Raw genomic sequence first — 19,789 nt, 5'->3', positions numbered from 1 at the left:
AGGATCAATTTTCCAAATAGACAAATAGGGGTAAAGCGTCTGGCAGCAAGAATTCCAGGGTAAAAGTATGAAGGGCTTTTTTTCTTTTGTTGATGCTGACTTCTACAGATCTTTTCCTTTATTATTACCCTTTTGAGTAACAATTTTAATCTCCAATAACTACAATACTGCTCACTTTCCCATTTTCAATGTCTATACATTACATCTGTTACGTGTTGTTGCTCTCAATTTCTTCCCTTTGTCCTGAATTTCCATTGCACATACTATTTCAGCGCATTTTTTGTCCTTCTTTGTAATATGTACTGTTCTTCAGTTTTTACGTGCATAAGATATGAATTCTTAACGGCTCGTTCCATTCTAGTGCTCAATGTGCTTAACACTGCACCTGGACCTTGGATTCAAGGTGCCCAAGTAAATTGGTAGGAGTCCAGCAGTGGAGTGGTATGCGATGTAAGTTCAAGAAAGTGGTGGAGGGATATCGGAAGAATTTAAGTTCCAGCGACCCTCGATAAACCACCATAAATAGGAGCGTACTGGGAGGAGTCCTGAAACGGCAAGCAAGGCGACCTAGGTTTTACACGCGTAGTTTTCTGGGTCTATCTTCCTGTCTGCGCCTGTGGTTCCCAATCTGCTAAATGAAGGCAATCAACCAGAGCGGCCCGGCTCAGCCCTGTTGCATCAGAGGCTCCAGCACGCCCCGAAGCCCGCTTGATCCCAGGCGCGCGAGGCCCCCACCCTGCATGGCCGGAAGGAGCGGGGCGGGGCCTCCAGGCTAGGCGCCGGGTCCGAGCGCGCTGGGGGAGGGGAGCGCGGAGCCGACAGTTTCAGGGCAAAAAGCGAAAGGCGGGCGCAGGGCTGCTTTCCGAGGCTCTCTTTGCTTGCAGTTCGTCCCGCTTTGCTGAACGGGGAGTCGCGACCTCCGGCACAGGTGGGTTCCGCCCTGTGGATCGGCGAAGGGGTGTTCTGGGTGGGCGCGATGAGTGGGTTTGCCCAGCCGCTGGCTTTCAGGCCTGGCGCAGTGAGAGGCGGCTGCTCGGCCTCGGGGCGTTGGTACTCACCTTTACCCCGGCAGAGGAGAAGGCCACTTGTGCCTTGCCGCGGGGCTCTCGTCACGGTTTGTGCCAGCTGCGCGAAACACAGCCCGCCCGGAGATCAGCGCGGGGTCAGATGGGCCTAGTGCTTGGGCAGAGCTGGAAGAGCTGGAGCAACCTTGCGCCGGGACTGACGCCCAGAGTACATTGTCTCCAACTCAATCGGACTTCCCCGCCCTGGGTCTGTCATTGACTGGGGTCTAGCTTTCGGCGAGTCCCTACCCTCTCCCTGCTTTACTTTGCTGGGCAGTGCAGTGGAAGGTGGAACTCGGCTGTCTGCAAGACCTTGACTTTCTTTCTTGGTAATGTTTTCTGCCCAGATTTTACCCTTTCTCTGCCCCTCCTGAGCAGGAAACCTAGCAAGAGTCAGGAGTGGCAGGGCAGGGCATTGGGGAAGCTAGGCAAGGCAGCTCTTTCTCTGTTCTGAAAACAACTCTGAAAAGCCTATTTAGGCTTACTTACTTTACTGACTGCCCTGAAAACTGGAAACAACATTCATTCAATGCCTTAGTTGAATGTTAACTCTGAAGAATGCTCTTCTGAATGCCTTACCATGAAAGATTTTAACCAGATGACAGATGATTGTCCAAAACCTTATGGGTTGAATGAGCATAGTACACTGCCTGGCAAAAGTCTAATCGTAAAAGACTTGGTGACTTAACTATATACTCAAGCACTGAAAGACAAACTTGAGCTCCCATGTGTGGGAATACGTCCATATTCCCTTCCCATACAGCAGTCTCTTAGGGTTGCCTCTTAGCTTGGTATTGCCCTTTCAGGAAACACTGTAGTAAAAATTACACTTTATTTTACATTAACTTAACTATAAAGGCAAAGAATTAGAAACACTATGGAAGGACATTGTACTGTCATTCTGATTCTTCCTCATTAAGGAACTGGTGATAATGATAACGGCAACCATATATTATGCAAAACACTGTAATCTTCACAACCATGAGAGGTAAATGTGCTTATGTATCACGATACTTAAAGAGGTTATACTTTATCTCATAACCAGTATGATGAAGGGGATTTTCAATTTGTCGGTTGAGTCTGGGGGCGTCTTTTGCGTGTCCCACCTCACTCTCTATTTCTGGGAAGGGTGGATTGGGAGGGATCACTTCCTGGTTTTGGTATCTGTATCAGGAACCGCAAGCGGTTCTGTTTCCCTGCTTGTCAACCCTGGGAACAGCAGTAAAACACCCAAATTGGTCGCTCACTGTCTGCAGTGTTTCTGGCAGCTGTGTTTTCTGCCTGCCAGGATGGTGGGTGGGTGGAGCTGTGGGCCCTGGGTTAATAAACCCCCTCGGATGGGAAACGTCTCTTTCTGCTTGGAGCCAAAGTGAACACAGACCCACCAGTTGGGCACCACTGTGACCCTCTTTCTACAACACCAAACGTCCCCCATGCTCCTATGGGCTGTACATGTACCTGCCATTGCCCACGTGTAAAGAATGTACAGGATGAGAGGCTTTGGGCAAAACCCGGCCTCTGCCACAGCTGCAGGGTTTAGGCAAGGAGTGGCCGCCGGTATGAATGTGAGTGTTGTTCAAGGCGTGGGACCTGTTGATTTCCCAAATGGTCAGTAGAGCGAGAGGGAAATCCTGATAGACGTCTGCTGAGCTGACCTTGTGGGTGAGTATAGGGCTGGTTGTTTGGAGGACCTGGTGGATGCGTTGGCCATGTGTTTACTCTGTTCGTTCAGTCTTCCGCTCCAAAGACAATCAATGAACGCTTACTCTGTGCCAGCGTGCTGCTCCACTCCCCGAGGTTAGCAGCACAGGAGGACAGTAGGTTTGAGAGGACAACAGGAGTTCAACTTGAAGCATGTGAAGTCTGAGGCGTCCTCACTCTTCCCCGTTCCCAGTATCTAATCAGTACAAAATCTTGTCACTTCCGCATCCTGAATATGTTTTGAAACCCATCCACTTCTCTTCGCCCCCACTGCTACTCAGAATTTCAACCCAGCAACATTCTTTTCCTGTTAATTGTTTAAATTTTTATTGTAAAAGACCCAAATCACTGCTTGACCCTCAGCCCTCATGGGAAAGCCACCATAACCACGGCAACAACGACAGCATCAACAACATACGACAGCCCAATGAGCTCTGTATGACCCCTAATAAATTGTGTCAATTGACACAAACTTTATTTCCTCTACTTCCCAAGGTGTTTTTAAAATGTTGTATCGAGATCTAATTTACACACCATAAATCTGACTCATTTTACGTGTACATTCAGGGATTTTTAGTAAACTTATCGAGTGGTGCAACCATCACTATAATCCAATATTAGATATTTCCATCACCTCAATGGCACCTCTCTCTTGCCCATGTGCACTTAGTCCCCATTACCACCCTAGCCCCTGGGAACCACTAATCTGCTTCTTGTCTCTATGGATTTGCCTATTCTGGACATTTCATATAAATGGAATCACGCAGTATGCAATCTTTTGTGACTTGCTTCTTTTTACTTAGTGTGACGTTTTCAAGTTTCATCCATGTTGTAATGTGAATCAGTACTTCATTACTTTTGATGGCCGAATAATGGTATATAATATATGTATATACCACCTTTTGTTTATGGACATTTGGGTTATTTCCACCTTTTGGCTATTGTGAATAAGGCTGGTATGGACATTTACGCACAAGATTTTGGATGCACATGTGTTTTCGATTCTCCTGGGTAGGTACCTAGGAGTGGAAGTGCTGGGTCATATAGTAACTGTGTGTCTAATCTTTTGCCAAAGTATTTTCCAAAGGGGCTGCACCATTTTATATTGATTACATTTACATGCACCACCAGCAGTGTATAAAAGTTCTAATTTCTCCACATCCTCACCAATGTTTGTTATTTTTCCTTTTAAAAAATTTCTGGCTGCCCTTGTGGGTGTGAAGTAATATCTCATTTTGAATTTGATTTGCATTTCCCTGATCGTAATGATATTGAACATCTTTTCATCTGTTTCTTGTCCATTTGTGTATGTTCTTTGGAGAAAAGTCTATTAAATATTTTGCCCATTTTTCAATAAGGTTTTTTCCCTTCCTATTATTGAGATGTAAGAATTCTTTATAGTTTTAAGATACAAATCCTTTATCAGCTATATGATTTGAAAATATTTTTTCCAGTCTGTGACTTATCTTTTCATTTTTTAATCGTGTCTTTTGAAAGACAAAGGTTTTGAATTTTTATTAAGTTCAATTTATCATTTTTCTTTTGTAAATTCTACTTTTTGGTTAAGAACACTTTGCTTAATCCAAGGTCACGAAGATTTTCTCCTATATTTTCTTCTGCAAGTTTTATAGTTTTATCTTCCATTTATGTCCAATCCATTTTGACTTCGTTTTTTTTAATTGAAGTACAATTGACCTACAACACTATGTTACTTCCAGGTGTACAATATGGTGATTTGATATTTCTATACATTACAAAACGATCACCATGATGAATCTAGTTACCACCTATCACCATACAAAGATATTATAGTGTTATTTACTATATTCCCTACGTGTACATTAAATCCACACAATTCATTTATTTTGTAACTAGAAGTTTGTACCTCTTAATCTCTCTTACCTGTTTCTCTCATCCGCCCTTACCTCTCTCCCCTCTGGCAACCACCAGTTTGTTCTCTGTGTCTCTGAGCCTGTTTCTGTTTTGTTAGGTTTAATCATTTGTTTTGTTTTTTAGATTCCACATATAACTGAAATCACATGGTATTTCTCTTTCTCTGTTTGACTTATTTCACTCAGCATAATAACCTCTAGGTCCATCCATGTTGTTGAAAAAGGCAAGATTTCATTCTTTTTTTATGCCTGAACATTATTCCTGTGTGTGTGTGTGTGTGTGTGTGTGTGTGTGTGTGTGTATACCACATCTCTTTATGCATTCATCTATCAATGAGCACTTAGGTTGCTTCCATATCTTGGCTATTGTAAGCAATGCTGCATTGAACACAGGGGTGCACGTATCTTTTCAAATTAGTACTTTCACTTTTTAGGGTATATACCCAGAAGTGAAATTGCTGGATCATATGGTAGTTCTATTTTTAATTTTTAAAGGAACCTCCGTACTGTTTTCCAGAGTGACTGTACCAATTTACATTCCCACCAACAGTGCACAAGTGTTCCCTTTTCTCCACATCCTAACCAACACTTGTTATTTGTTGTGTTTTTAATAATAGCCATTATGACAAATGTGAGGTGGTATCTCTTTGTGGTTTTGATTTGCATTTACCCTCCTCCACAGGGATTAGACCTACATCATGGCCCAACAGCTCTCCCAGTCTTTTCAAACTCTGTCTCCGTTTTCTCTCACATATGTTTCCCCTGATAAACCACTTGTATATCTCTTCCTGTCATGGCATCTCCTTCTCAGAGCACCCGAACTAATTCAGTTGTCAACATTACAAATTGGGAGATTTCTTATGTAATGTGCATTTCTGGCTCCTCTCAAATCTGGCAACATTCGGACTGTCTGGCAATAATTAGCTAGAGCTGAGTAGTGGCTAGGATTTCTGGACAGATCAAGCATTCTTCAGTTCACCGCTCTTACCACAATCCCCTATTGTCTCTTATACTTTACCTATTTATGTTACTTGCCTAGCCCCTGTGGGCATTTAATTTTGAGGCCCTGATGTAAAGGAGCATTCTTTTAACTCATGTAATCCAATATATTATTGCACTAGTTAAACACAGACACAGATATGACAGATAATCTCAGCTTAGAGCTTTCGTATTGGCCTACTTTACATCAGATATCTTCATGAATAATTCCCTTTTTCTTCAAATATCATTTTGCTCAATAAAGTCTACCCTTATCACCCTGTTTAAATGTCCTACTACCTCCAGCACATCCCTTTATCCTGCCAGATAGCTCTTATTGCCTTCTAATATACTATATAATTTACTCATTTATTATGTTTATCTTTGTCTACCTCCTTCCACTAGAGGATAAGCTCCATGAAAGCAGGCATTTTTGTCATCTGTTTTGTTCACTGATAAATTCCAAGTGCCTAAAATAGTTCCTGGCACATAGTTGACACCCAATAAATATTTGTTAAATGAATTGTGCAGGAAGAATGAGAGGGAGAATATGGTAGGCAAAGGAAACAATATATGTGAAGGCCCTGAGGCAGTGGGCAAGATAGATGGAGCCAATTATGTGAAGCCATTGTAAAGAGATGACTCAATCCTTTTGTCTGCCCTCAAGGAGCTTTCAGCAAATGGGAAGAGAAAAATAATTAAACAGGCAATTATTATATGTGTTGTAAGTGCACTAATAAGGGTATGCACAAAGAGCTGTGAAAACACTGGGTAGGTAGCTACTAACTCTTCCTAGGGGAGTTAGGAAGATTTTACAAAGGTGACATTTGAGCTAGGTCTCAGGCAGGAGAGTGACGTGATGAAAGTGTTTTAAGAAGATTAATCTGGCAATAGTATGGAAAGTGGATTGGAATATGGATGGAATGGAGGCAAGGAAACCATCTAGTCTATGGCAGTAGTCCAGGTATGAGGTGATGAAGGCATCTATAGGAATGGAAAGAGAAGGGCAAATCTGAGAGACATTTGGAAGGAAAAATTGACAGGAGCTAAATGGACTCTTGGCTTTAAGCCTTTTAGGGGGTAATGCTTCTTCCTTAGTAATAACCATGAAAAGATTCAGATTGACCTATTATGTAATTGCTTATTCTGACTAGAATTTCTAGCTATGGCTGTTCTCCAAAAGTTTCTGTTATTATGATTGATACTTGTTGGACTTTAATTTACATTAAGATGGCTTTAGACTCTAAAGGTTGGGAAGCTCTCAAAAACATCATTTTGACTATGAAACAGCAAATGATTCTATTAAAGGAGAAATGAGGGAAACTATGGGGTTGCAAGGGAAGTTTTACAATGACCTAATAGTTGCTATTTTTTTAAAGAATAATATATAAAAGATGGAAAAGAAGGATGACTATAACAGGTGGCACTTGCCTAAAGGATTAGTATTTGGAAGGTTAAGGCCCCAAATTACCTCAGGCTTGTATAAATACATATTTGCAAAGACAACAAGAACAATTTTAACTACGTTCTCAGAAAGAAAAAGTACATGTGTCCTGGGATGGATAAGTTATAACTTGATATTGTTAAACTATTCTCAATGAGCAAAAGAATTAAGGAGAATAAGGACAGGTGCTTTAACACTGGACTTATATAAGTATACTACCACTTCTAACAAAGGAAAAGGAGGAAGAGTTTTCAATCTACTAATCAATAAACTAAATATGTCCTGGGTTAGCTTCTAGAACAGATTTTCAAGTAAGTGAGTACTTAGAAAATTACACAGTGTTATCAACAAACAAAGACGTTCCACTCAAGTCTAATTTTTATTTCTGATTATTAGAGGTGTTTATGGAAATATGACAGCTATAACATGTACATTGAATGAATGAATGAATGAATGAAACTTCAGCAAGATTTTAACAAGTCTTTTATGACCCCCTTGTGAACAAGAATTATGAATCCATGTTGATGGGTTATATAACTAATACAATTATGTATTAATTAATTAAATTACCATACTGAAAGAGTGCTGATAGCAGACCATAAGCAAAGGAAGAGTTTTAGCTGGCCTGTTGCAAACCCTACCTTTGGCTTGACATCATCAATATTTTTATTACTTACTTAACTGAAGATTTAGAGCAGACATCTTACCAGATTTAAAGAGGCTATGAAGCTGGAAGAAAAGTAATTCAATCCAATGTCCACAAACATTTATGAAATTCTCCTAAGTACTAGGAACCATGCTAGATGTTAGGGTACAAAAATGAATGACCCAGAGGTCTTCACATTGAGATATGTCCAAGTATTACTGGTGGGAAAGACATAAAGACATATAATTTCAACAAAATATATTGAGAAGGAAAACAGAGGCATAAACAGACTATAGTGAGAGAACAAAAGAAAGCTACTAGTTCATTCTGTGACTTTAAGGAAGAGTTCTTAGATGAGATGATACCTCCACTGATTCTTGAAAGACGTATAAAAGACAGAGTAGGAACGGCTTCCAGTTTGAGGGAACAAAAAGCATGAACATGAGTTTCTCAGAATTAGGAAAGTATAGTGGGTCTGGGAAACTATAAACAATGAAGTACAAGGATGTAAATAACAGGAAGTGAGGCTGAGAGGTAGCTCAGGATCAGGTAATGGGAGGCATTACGTAACATGATAAGTAAATTGGACTTTACCCTGAAGGCCCTAGGGATCCATTCAAAAGGAATGACATACTAATATATATATTTTAATTCACCATTCCTACAGTGTGCAAAATGATTTGAAGGGAGGGCAAATGTGTGTATGGATAGATCAGTTGGGAGGCTTTTGCAGCCTTTGAGTGAGAAATAATGGTGGGCCTGGACTGGGATGGTAGCAGATAGAGATATAATGCAGTGGGTCAGCACTTATAAGAATGCCTGGCACCTAGTACATGTAAATATCTGATATATTTGTAATAGGAGTCCTAGGAGAGGAGAGAGAGAATGGTGCAGAAACAATATTTGAAGAGATGATAACTAAGAGTTTTCCAAAAGTAACAAAGTATTGTGTTATTTTGCTATTGCTGCATACCAAGTTACCACAAACTTAGTACTTAAACAAACATCCATTTATTATCTCATAGTTCTGTATGTCAGAAGACCAGGCATGGCATTACTGGGTTCTCTGGTCAGTGTATTAAAGGCTGAAATTGGGGTGTTGGGTAGGCTGTATTCTTTTCTGGAGGCTTTGGCTAAGAATCCACATCCACCCTCATTCAGATTGTTGGCTGAATTCAATTCCATGTGGCTATAGGACTGAGGTTGCTGTTTCCTTGCTGCATATCAGCCACATAGTCCTCTCCATCTTCAAAGCCAATAGAAGCAGACAGCAGATTCCTCTGCTGCTTCAAGTTTCTTTCACCAGAAAGATCCCTGTCCCTTTTAAGGGATTGCTGGATTAGGTCAGACCCACCAAAGATCATCTCCCTTTCTTATTGTCAGTTGTGCCATATACATAACCTAATCATGCATGAAGTCACAGATTTAAAAAGTGCTATAACTCAGAGCAGAATAAATAAAGAAAACCTCATCTAGATGTATTTTAATAAGGACTGCTAAAAAAATAAAGAAAAAGAAACAATCTTAAAAACAGTTAGAGAAAAAAGATGTATTACCTTACAAGGAGTAGCAATTAGATTGGCTTTAACTTCTCAACAGAAACAATGTGAACATAGTGGAACAATATCTTCAAAATGCTGGAGAAACTAACTGCTAATCGAAAATTCTATATCCAATGAAAATAGCCTTCGAAATGAAAGTAAGACGGATGTTTTTAGATGGTCCCAACTTACGGAACCTTCCACCAAACACCAAAGGAAATATTTAGGATCTTTAGGCCGAAGTAAAATGATCCCAAATGAACACTTGGAGATACAAAGTAAAATGATCCCAAATGAAAGCTTGGAGATATAAAATGGATGCAATGGAGAGGTTAAATATGTGGGTAGATCTGAATGTCCCTGTGGGATGTATGTGTGTGTGTTTGTGTGTGTGTATAATTAAAATACACAACAGCAGTTGAAGAAGGAAGATAGAGTTAATATAAATTCTTTAATTTGCATTATAATTTAAAAAAATCAAAGATACGTGTTATAATCACTAGAATAACTGCTTTTAAAAAAACAGTAAAAGAATGTATAACTAACAAGTAAACAAAGGAGGAAATGGAATGATACAAATTACCTAATCAGTGCAAAGCAAAGCAAGAGAGAAAGGTAACAAAACAGGCAAGACAAATAGAAAGCAAATATTTGACTTCACACATTAATTAAATGACAAATCATAAGGTTAAAAAACAAAATCTAACTACATATGTGCTGTTTATAAGAGACAAAAGGGTGGAATAAATATACACCACAAACACTACCCCCCCAAAAAAACCTGATTTAGATATAATAATATAAAACAAGACTTTATGGCAGGTTTCTTTACTAGACATAAGAGATATTTTGTGATGATAAGAGAGGCCATCCACCAAGAAGATAAAATTATTGTTCTAATTTGTATGCAACCCAAATATACAAAGCAAAAATTGACAGATGTCCAGTAAATAAATTCAGTCATAATCAGAGATCTTAATACATATCCCTCAATAACTAACAGATCATAAGACAAATAAAACCAATAAGTATATAGAAGAGTTGAACAATAATATTAACAAACAACCTAATTGACAGACATATACAGATGACCTCATGCAACAACTACAGAATATATATTCTTTTCTGCACCCAGAAAAATAGATGATATGCTAGACCATACAGCAACAATTTACAGTTGCACTGAGGGTTTTTTTTGCCACAATGAAATAAAGTTAGAAAACAATAATAAAAATAAAAATAGAAAATCCCTCTAAAATACGTTTACTTTTAAATAACCTGTAGGTCGAATTTTAAAAATCACAATGGAAATTAGAAAATATTTTAATTGGCTAAAAAATGAAAATATTGCATATCAAAACTCATGGTGGGGGAGGGGTGAATAGTCAGAGCACAGAGCATTTTGAAGACAATGAAAATACTCTGTGTGTTATTATAAAGGATACATGTCATTATACATTTGCCCAAACCCATAGAATGTAGAACACCCAGCGTGAACCCTAATATAAGTTATGGGCTTCGGGTGATAATGATGTGTTTGTGTAGGTTCATCACTTGTAACAAATGTATCACTCTGTGGTGGAGGATATTGATAATGGTGGGGATTATGCATGTGTAGGGGCAGGAGGTGCATGAGAAATCTCTATATCTTTCCCTCAATTTTGCTGTGAACCTAAACCTGCTCTCAAAAAAATCTTGCTTAAAAAAATGTACAGTGGGCAAAAGATCTTTGGACAGACACTTGACCAAAGAAGATATATAGGTGGCAATTAAGAATATGAAAATATGCACAGCATCATTCATAATTAGGGAGATGCAAATTAAAACAACAATGAGATACTACTGCACACCTGTTAAAATGGCTAAATCCAAAAAACTGACAATACCAAGTTCTAGCAAGGATGCAGAAGAATGGGAGCTCTCATTCATTGCTGGTGGAATGCAAAATAGTACAGCTACTTTGGATGACAGTTTCAGAGATTCTAGTAATGTTAAGTAAAACATCAATAGCACTCTTCGGCATTTACCCAAGTGATCCAAAAACTATGTTCACCCAAAAAAAAAAAAAAAAAAAGTGTATTTCTGTATGTATGTGTGGCAGTTGTGGAGATTTCAGCTGTATGTGATCTTGAGGTTGGTTCTCCAAACTGTTGATTGTTGATGAGTTTCCTTGAAGGAATGGGAATGGCAAATAATGAGGGAAGGAGGCTTTGACTTTTTATTTTATATATTTCTCAGTTGTTTAGATTTTTTTTTCTTTTTACAGTGAGGAAGTGGTTTTTTCTTCTAGTTTTATTGAGATATAATTGACATACAGCACTATATAAGTTTAAGGTGTACAACATGATGATTTGACTTACATCATGAAATGATTACCACAATAAGTTTAGTGAACATCCACCATCTCAATAGATACAAAGTTAAAGAAAAGGAAAAAAATTTTTTTCCTTGTGATGAGAACTCTTAGGATTTACTCTCTTAACAACTTTAGTGTATAACATTCAATGGTGTTAATTATATTTATCATGTTGTACATTACATCCCTAGTACTTATGTATCTTATAACTGGAAGTTTGTACCTTTTGATCTTGTTCATCCAATTCCCTCTCCCTCCACTCCCCGCCTCTGGTCTGATCTCTTTTTCTATGAATTTATTTGTTTGTTTGTTTGTTTTTGAAGTATAATTGACCTACAACACTATGTTAGTTCCTGTTACACAGCATAGTGATTTGATATTTCTATACATTTTTAAATGATCACCCGGATAACTCTACTTACCATCTGTCGCCATATAAAGATATTACATAGCTATAACTATATTCCCCACACTGTACATTTCATACTGGTGACTCATTTATTTTGCAACTGGAAATTTGTACCTCTTAATCTCCCTAATCTATTTCTTTCCTCCCCCCACTGCTCTCCCTTCTGGCAAACACCTGTTTGTTTTCTGTATCTATGACTCTGTTTCTGTTTTATTATGTTTGTTAATTTGTTTTGGTTTTTAGATTCCACATATAAGTGAGATCATATAGAATTTGTCTTTCTCTGTCTTATGTATCTTACTTAGCATAATACCCTCTAGGTCTATCCATGTTTTCACAAATGGCAAGATTTCATTCTTTTTTATGGCTGACTAATATTCCAGTCTGTCTGTGTGTGTGTGTGTGTGTGTGTGTGTGTGGGTGTAACATCTTCTTTTTGAACTCATATATTGATGGGATCTAGGTTGCTTCCATATCATGGCTACTGTAAATAATGCTGCAATGAACATAGGGGTGCATATATCTTTTCAGTTTAGTGTTTTCATTTTCTTCATATAAATACCTAGGAGTGGAACTGCTGGATCATATGGTAGATCAGTTTTTTATTTTTTGAGGAAACTTTATACTGTTTTCTATAGTGGCTGCACCAATTTATGTTCCCACCAACAGTGCATGAGGGTTCCTTTTTCTCCACATCCTCACCAACACTTGTCATTTGTTAGCTTTTTGATGATAGCCATACTGACAGGTGTGAAGTAGTATTTCATTGTGGTTTTGATTTGCATTTACTTGATGATTAGTGATATTGAGCATCTTTTCATGTGCCTGTTGGTCATCTGTATGTCTTCTTTGGGAAAATGTCTATTCAGGTTGTCTGCCCATTTTTAATTGGGTTATTTGCTTTTTTTAATGTTGAATTGTGTAAATTATTTGTATATTTTGGATATTAACCAATCAGATACATCATTTACAAAGATCTTCTCCCATTCAAAAGGCAAATTTTTCATTTTGCTGATAGCTTCCTTTGCTGTACAAAAGCTTTTTAGTTTGATGTAATCCCATTTATTTTTGCTTTTGTTTCCCTTGCCTAGGGAGGCATATCCAAAAAACTATTACTAAGACAAATGTAAAAGAGCATACTGCCTATGTTTTCTTCTAGAAGTTTTCTGGTTTCTGGTCTTACATTTAAGTCTTTAATCCATTTTGAGTTTATTTTTGTGAATGGTGTGAGAAAGTAGTCCACTTTTGATTCTTTTGCATGTAGCTGTCCAGGTTTTCCAACATCACTTATTGAAGAGGCTGTCTTTTACCCATTGTATATTCTTGCCTACTTTGTTGTAGATTACTTGCCCATATAAGTGTGGGTTTATTTCTGAGTTCTCTATTCTGTTGCATTGATCTATGTGTCTGTTTTTGTGTCAGTACCATACTGTTTTGATTACCATAGTATTATAGTATAGTTTGAAATCAGGGGCATGATACCTCCAGCTTTATTCTTCTTTCTCAAGATTGTTTTGGCTATTTGGGTTTTTTTGTGTTTCCATAAAATTTTATACTTACTTATTCTAGTTCTGTGAAAAATACCACTGATGTTTTGATAAGGATTGCATTGAGTCGCTAGATTGCCTTAGATAGTATGGTCATTTAAACAATATTAATGCTTCCAATCCAAGAACACAGTATATCTTTCCATCTATTTGTGTCGTCTTCAGTTTCTTTCATTGGTTTCTCAGTTTTCTGAATGCATGTCTTTTACTTTTTGGTTACATTTATTCCTAGGTATTTTATTCTTTTTGATGTGATTGTGAATGGGGTTGCTTTCTTAATTTCTCTTTCTGATAGTTCATTGTTACTGTATAGAAGTGCAACAGATTTCTCTATATTAATTTCATATCCTGCAACTTTACCAAATTAATTGATGAGTTCTAGTAGTTGTTAGGTGGCATCTTTAGGATCTTCACGTATAATATCACGACATCTGCAAACAGTGACAGTTTTACTTCATTTTTTCCAATTTGGATTCCATTCTTTTATTTTCTTGTCTGATTGGTCTGGCTAGAACTTCCAATACTATATTGAGTAGAAGTGATGAGAGTGGGCATCCTTGTCTTATTCCTGATTTTAGAGGAAATGGTTTCAGCTTTTCACCATTGAGTATGATGTTAGCTGTGGGCTTGTCATATATGGCCTTTATTATGTTGAGGTATGTTCCCTCTATACCCACTTTGTTGAGAGTTTTTATCGTAAATGGATGTTGAATTTTGTCAAAAGCTTTTTCTTCATCTACTGAAATGATCATATGATTTTTTTCTCTTCAATTTGTTAATGTGTATCACACTGATTAATTTGCGGATATTGAACCATCTTTGTATCCCTGGAATGAATCCCATTTGGTCATGGTGTATGATCCTTTTAATGTATTTTTGAATTTGGTTTGCTAATATTTTGTTGAGGAATTTGCATATATGTTCATCAGTGATATTGGCCTGTAATTTTCTCTTTTTTTTGATATCTTTGGTTTGGTATCAGGGTGATGCTGGCCTGGTAGAATGAGTTTGGAAGCTATTCCTTCCTCTGCAGTTTTGGGGAATAATTCGAGAAGGATAGGTGTTAACTCTTTAAATGTTTGGTTGAATTTACCTGCGAAGGTATCTGATCCTAGACCTTTGTTTGTTGGGAGTTGTTTTCATTCCTGATTTAATGTCATTACTGGTCATTGGTCTGTTGTTCATATTTTCTGTTTCTTCCTGATTCAGTCTTCAGATATTGTACATTTCTAGGATTTTTTCCATTTCTTCTCTGTTGTCCATTTTATTGGTGTATAACTTTCTGTGGTAATCTCTTATGATCCTTTCTATTTCTCTGGTGTTGGTTCTAACTTGTATTTTATTACTGATTTTACTTATTTGGGCCTTCTTTTCTTCTTGATGAGTCTGGCTAAAGGTTTATCGATTTTGTTTATCTTTTTAAGGACCAGCTCCTAGTTTCGTTGATCTTTTCTATTGTAGTTTAGTCTCTGTTTCATTCATTTCTTTTCTGATCTTTATGATTTCTTTTCTACAAACTCTGGGTTTTGTTTGTTCTCCTTTTTCTTGTTCCATTACATGTAAGATTAGGTTGTTTGAGATTTTTCCTGTTTCCTGAGGTAGGTTTGAATCACTATAAACGTCCCTCTTAGAAATTTTTTGCTGCATCCCATAGATTTTGGATCACTGTATTTTCATTTTCATATTCATATTTTTTGATGTCCTCTTTGATTTCTTCAGTGACCCTTGGTTGCTTATTACAATGTTGTTTATTCTCCATGTGCTTGTGTTTTTTACAGTTTTGTTTCTTGTAGTTGATTGCTAGTCTCATAGCATTGTGTTTGCAAAAGATGCTCAATGTGATTTCAGTCTTCTTAAATTTACTGAGATTTATTCTGTGGCTTAGCATGTGATCTATCCTGGAGAATATTCCATGTTACTTGAAAAGAATGTGTATTCTGGGGCTTTTGGATGGAATGTTCTATATATACTATTAAGGCCATCTGGTCTAATGTGTCATTTAAGGCCAGTGTTTCTTACTGATTATCTGTCTGGATGATCTGTCTATTGCTGTAAGTAGGGTGTTAAAGTCCCCTACTATTATTGTGTTACTGTCAGTTTCTCCCTTTATGTTTGTTAATATTGCTTTATGTATTTAGGTGCTCCTATGTTGGGTGCATTTATATTTAAAATTGTTATATCTTTTTGTTGGCTCGATCCCTTTATCATTATGTAATGTCCATCTTTATCTCTTGTTACAGTCTTTATTTTAAAGTCTATTTTGTCTGATATAAAAATCGCTACCCCAGCTTTCTTTTCATTTCTGTTTACACGAAATACCTTTTTTCCATCCCCTTACTTTCAGTCTGTATGTGTCTTTAGATCTGAAGTTAGTATCTTGTAAGCAGCATAAATAGGGGTCTTGTTTTTGTATCCATCCAGCCACTCTGTCTTTTGATTGGAACGTTTAGTTCATTTACCTTTAAAGTAATTATTGTTGGGACTTCCCTGGTGCTCCAGTGGTTAAGACTCTGTGCTTCCAATGCAGGGGGTGCGGGTTCAATCCCTGGTCAGGGAACTAAGATCCCACATGCTGTGTGGCCAAAAAATAAAAATAAATAAATACATAAATAAATACTTAATTATTGTTAGGTATGTACTTATTGCTATTTTGTTAATTGTTTTGGGATTGTCTCTGTAGTTTTTTAAATTGTTGTTCTTTTCTTCTTTTGCTCTCTCCCCTTGTGATTTGATGACTATCTTTAGCATTATATTTGGATTCCTTTCTCTTCTCTCTCTCTGTGTGTGTATCTATTATAGTTTTTTGATGTGTATTTACCATGGGATTTATATATAGCAAATTATATATGTGTGTGTATATATATATATATATATATATATATATATATATACATATACACACACATATATATGTAATTATTGTAAGCTACTGATCTCTTTAGTTTGAATGCATTTTAACAACCTGCATTTTCACCCTCCTCCCCCAGTGTTTACTATTTGACATCTTATTTTGCATCTTTCTGTTTTATGTATCCCTTAACTACTCATTGTGGTTATAGATGATTTTACTACTCTAGTCTTTTAACCTTCCTACTAGCTTAATAAGTGGTTAATTTTTCTACCATGACTGTATATATTTGCCTTTACCAATGAGATTTTTCCTTTCATAATTTTCATATTTCTGGTGGTGGCCTTTTCTTTTCCACTTAGAGAAGTACCTTTAACATTTCTTGTAAAGCTGTTTTGATGGTGCTGAACCCTCGTAGCTTTTGCTTGTCTGTAAAACTTGATCTCTCCATCAAAACTGAATGAGAGCCTTGCTGCGTAGAGTATTCTTGGCTGAAGTTTTTTCCCTCTCATCACTTTAAATATATGGTGCCACTTCCTTCTAGCCTGCAGAGTTTCTGCTGAAAAGTCAGTTGACAACTTTATGGGAATTCCCTTGTATGTAACTTGTTGCTTTACCCTTGCTGCTTTTAATATTCCCACTTTATCTTTAATTTTTGCCATTTTAATTACAGTGTGTCTTGGTGTGTTCCTTTTTGGGTTGATCCTGTTTGTGACTCTCTGTGCTTCCTGGACATGGATGTCTGTTTCCTTTCCCAGGTTTGGGAAGTTTTAAGCTATTATGTCTTCCAATATGTTTTCTGCCCCTTTCTCTCTTCTCCTTTTGGGACCCCTGTAATGCAAATGTTAGTACGCTTGATGTTGTTCCAGAGGTCTCTTAAACTGTCTTCATTTTTTAAATTTCTTTTTTCAGCTTAAGTAATTCCCACTACTCTGTTTTCCAGTTAGCTGATCTGATCCTCTGTATCATGTAATCTATTGTCGATTCCTTCTAGTGTGCTTTTTAATATCAGTTATTGCATTCTTCACCTTTGCTTGGCTCCTCTTTATATTGTCTAACTCTTTGTTAAAGTTCTCACTGTGTTTGTCCAGCCTTCTCCCAAGTTCTTTGAGCATCTTTATGATCATGACCTGAACTCTTTATTGGGTAGATTGCTTATCTCCACTTAGTTCTTCTTCTGGGATTTTATCTTGTTCCTTCATTTGGAACATATTCCTCTATTGCCTCATTTTGCCTAATTTTCTATTTTTATTTCTATGTATCTGGTAGGTTGTTACATTTCCCAACTTTGGAGAAGTGGCGTTTTTTATGAGGCATCCTATGTGTCCGAGCAGTGCACTCCCCTCTGGTCACCAGAGTTATATGCCCTGGGGGTGCCCCCTGTGTGGGCTGTGTGGGCCCTTCTGTTGTGGGGGGCTGACTACTATGAGTGGTCTGGTAGGTATGGCAGGCCCTGTCTGGCTGATTATCAGGTTCTGCCTTGTACAGAGGCTGCTGGCCACTGGAGGTTTGGGCTGGGTCTCAAGAGGGATGGCTGCAGAGCCCCAGGAAATCCCAGGGCTAGTGCTGGCCCATGGGTGGGCAGAGCCCAGTCAGTGTGGCTTGTTGCAGGGCCAGTTGTCCCAGATCAAGCATCAGCCTGCCAGTGCATGGGGCCAGTTCCTGACATGGCTGACTGTGGCATCTGATATTACAAAGCTGGTGTCAGCCCACTGTTGAGTGGGTCTGGATCCTGGGGCAGCTCGCTGAGGGGCCCACGGTGTCTTAAAGCTGGTGTCAGCCTCCTGATGGGCAGGATTGTGGCCCAGGGAGGTCCTGGAGCTGGTGTTAGCCTGTTGGTTAGTGGGGTTGTGGCCCTGGTGATCTTGGGCCTAGTGTTGCCTCACTGGTGGGCAGAGTCAGGACCTGGAGTCTAGTACTAGTGCTAACAGGCTGGGGGTGGGTCCAGGTCCTGGTGCTAATAATCTAGAGGGAGGATTCCACAATGTTCCTTGCCAGCACCAGTGTCCTCATGGTAGAATGAGCTCCCCAAATGGCTGCCACCAGTGTCTGTGTCCCCAGGGTGAGCTGCAGTGGCCTTCTGCCTCTCCAGGAAGCTCTCCAAGATCAGCAGGTGGGTCTGACCCAGGCTCCTTTCAAATTACTGCCTCTGCCCTGGGTCCTGGAGTGTGTGAGATTTTGTGTGTGCCCTTTAATGATGGAGTCTCTATTTCCTACAGCCCTCTGACTCTCCCAAAAGTAAGCCCCAGTTGCCTTCAAAGCCAAACGTTCTGGGGACTTGTCTTCCTGGTTCAGGACCACCAGGATAGGGAGCCTGATGTGGGGGCTCAGACCCCTCACTCCTTGGGTAGAACCTGTGCAATTGTAATTATCCTCCCACTTGTGGGTCACCCACCCAGGGGTATGGGTCTTGACTATACTGCATCTCAACTTTTCCTACCCATCTCATTGTGGTTTCTCCTTTATATCTTTAGTTGTGGAATGTCTTTTCTGCTCGTGTTCAGGTCATTCTCATAGATAGCTGCTCTGTACGTAGTCATAATTTTGGTGTGCCCCTGGGAGGAGATGAGTTCAGGGTCCTTACTCCAGCATCTTCTACAATGAGCAAATTTTATTTTGTAAGTAAATAGAAAACAATGAAGCACTTCTACAAAGAACACTGATCATATGGAGTCCTCCCAGGTTTCCCAGGCATAGTTAACCACTTTCTCCTTTGCACTTTTTCACTGTACTCTGTGTTTAAAACTACTATAGATAGTAGTAGTTGTCTTTCTTCCATACTAGATGATTATGAGATTCTTGAATGGTGGCTGGGATTGATTATATTTGTGTTCCTAGTACTTAAGAAAGTACCCTATTTACACAAGCTTAGTAATATTTGTCAAGTGAAATAATGAAGAAATGAATGAATGCACTTGCTTAAGTGTGTTTTTTGTGGGGAGTAAGCCATTGTAAATGGAGAAGAGTATTTGATTAAGAATTAAGCATTAGACTAAGGGTTGGAAATTTTTTTCTCTGAAGGGCCAGATAGCAAATATTTTAGACTTTGCAGGCCACATATGGTCTTGGTCCAATGTTATTGTTTTTATTTACAGTCCTTTAAAATGTAAAACCTGTATGTGGCCATATGAAAATAGGCATGGGCCATAGTTTGCCAGCCTCTGTCTTAGACTTTAACTCTCAATTTCCTAACCTATTTCAGAACCCTCCCTAATTCATCAGCAAATTCTATTATGTCTCTAGCTATGGCCTTTGTGTATGAAACCAATCAGTCCCTTTATTAGCTTACACCACACACTTAACATGTATATATCCACTCAAAATAAGCATTTTTAGCGGGTTTAGTGACCTTAAGGGGTTATT

At 38.4% G+C, this 19,789-nt stretch overlaps 1 protein-coding gene across 4 annotated transcripts in view; it reads left to right on the top strand.

Moving 5' to 3' along the window:
* The first annotated feature begins 792 nt into the window (after nt 1–792).
* TMLHE (trimethyllysine hydroxylase, epsilon) overlaps nt 793–19,789 on the top strand; it is a 63,426-nt gene continuing 44,429 nt past the window's right edge. For 3 of the 4 annotated variants that reach the window (XM_068532759.1, XM_068532757.1, XM_068532758.1), the window contains exon 1: nt 797–928. The gene's annotated coding sequence lies outside the window, so the exon portion shown is untranslated. Of the gene's footprint in view, nt 929–19,789 lie in introns of all 4 variants that reach the window. The other variant, XM_068532760.1, reaches the window with a different exon arrangement.

This window comes from Eschrichtius robustus, chromosome X (genome assembly GCF_028021215.1).
Source record: "Eschrichtius robustus isolate mEscRob2 chromosome X, mEscRob2.pri, whole genome shotgun sequence".
NCBI classification, from domain to species: Eukaryota; Metazoa; Chordata; class Mammalia; order Artiodactyla; family Eschrichtiidae; genus Eschrichtius; species Eschrichtius robustus.
This window is presented reverse-complemented; position numbering and strand designations above follow the sequence as displayed.